Source organism: Sinocyclocheilus anshuiensis, unplaced genomic scaffold, assembly GCF_001515605.1.
Source record: "Sinocyclocheilus anshuiensis isolate Anshui unplaced genomic scaffold, SAMN03320099.WGS_v1.1 scaffold966, whole genome shotgun sequence".
NCBI classification, from domain to species: Eukaryota; Metazoa; Chordata; class Actinopteri; order Cypriniformes; family Cyprinidae; genus Sinocyclocheilus; species Sinocyclocheilus anshuiensis.
The window spans coordinates 372,093-373,845 of record NW_015540909.1 but is presented as its reverse complement, the minus strand read 5'-3'; the positions used below and the strand labels follow the sequence as shown (position 1 = coordinate 373,845).

At 38.6% G+C, this 1,753-nt stretch overlaps 1 pseudogene; it reads right to left on the bottom strand.

The window, feature by feature from the left end:
- The window catches only part of LOC107689210 (ADP-ribosylation factor-like protein 3), a 21,903-nt pseudogene that overhangs the window by 1,700 nt on the left and 18,450 nt on the right, over nucleotides 1–1,753 (bottom strand).

The window sequence follows — 1,753 nt, the reverse complement described above, 5'->3', positions numbered from 1 at the left end:
ACCCAGTCAATAAACCATCCTGATTTGCACTTACCTGTTGTGTCTGGCCTTGCTTTGTGACACTATAAGGGTAAAATTAAAATAAATTCACTATGTATTTACAAACCTGTACACCCTCCCCAGATACAGCAGAACAGGCCTGGATCTGCCACTCTCTGTCCCGGTACGTGTGCAGGTTGAGGCCCTCTGCGATCTCACTGGCCGGAGAGGCTGTGGCCAGATCCTGTTTATTGGCAAAGATGAGCAATGGCACACCCTTCAGGTTCTCCTCATCGATGAGCTCCGAGAACTCCTGTGGAAGAAGGTCAACACAGAGGAGTCAGAAAGACTGTAATCAGCACCACATAGAGGTGCCGATATTTGGCCGATATGATTGTATAGTGTGTATACCAAGGATTGAACCCAAAACTATGCTCTTAAAAAAGTCAATTGGTACCAGCAACTGTTTAATTTCCCACACTCTTAAAAATATATTCTTTTGTGTTCAGCAGAAGAAAGAAATTTATAAAGGTTTGGAACAACTTGAGAGTGAGTAAATGAGTCATGAGTGAGTCATATTTGGATGCATCCTTTAAATTAGGAATTCTCCCAACTGAATTTAATATACATTTAGCTTAATATTAATAAATTTTATCTTCAAAATCTAATTTTGTTGGCCTGATAGAAATGTGTTTCCCTGTCGCCCATCTTTGTGAAGTTTTTAAACTCTGTTTTTCTCTGAAAAGCTTGCGGTTTGTACATAGGAATGCCAAGTTAATTGTTAAAAATGTCTTGATTTTCTCAGAAGCAAGAGCAAAGTAAACTTCCCGATTGTAACACTTATTGTAAACTATATATATATATAGTTTAACTGTTTACTTTGTGCGATTGTATTTAGGCTTCAAAATTCATGAAAGTTGTGTTAATTTGTGAAGATTGTCATGATGATAATCAAACCTTTATTGGTCATAGAACTTATTTTATGCAATAATCCAAAAGCCAATGGAACAATCCTGTCTGGTTTTTGTCCATTGAAACAAAGGGAGGGAATCAGGGTGATGCTAACTGACAGGTTGGCCTACAAAAACACATAATATGCGAATGATTTAGAACAACAGCATTCGCTCTTGTTATATTCCTTAAAAATGTATACATATTTTTATAGAAGGGAAGTTAAAAACCCCTTTAAATATCTAGCCTAGGGGTGTGCGATGTTGACAAAAAATTATATCTCTATATTTTCTGAGATTTTATCGATAATGATTGATAATCAGACGATATTTGTGTGTGTTGCGCTTTAGGACTGTCATGGACAGCTGACTCTGTGTGGTGGTCAGTTCTAGAGTCCTGCACGGGCCTCAAATTTAGGCCCTAGCCCGGCCCTGGCCCGAGACGCTCAGGCCCTAGCCCGGCCCGTGTCCGACAAGCTTATCAGAATTACCTGATATATATATACACATATATATATACATATATTTTTTGTCTTGTCCTCGTTATTATTGAGAGCCTAATTCTAAGATAAAAGATTATTTTACGATGATCAGTGAACAATCACTAAGCAAAGAAGAATTAAATATCTAGCCTAGGGGTGTGCGATGTTGACAAAAAATTATATCTCTATATTTTCTGAGATTTTATCGATAATGATTGATAATCAGACGATATTTGTGTGTGTTGCGCTTTAGGACTGTCATGGACAGCTGACTCTGTGTGGTGGTCAGTTCTAGAGTCCTGCACGGGCCTCAAATTTAGGCCCTAGCCCGGCCCTGGCCCG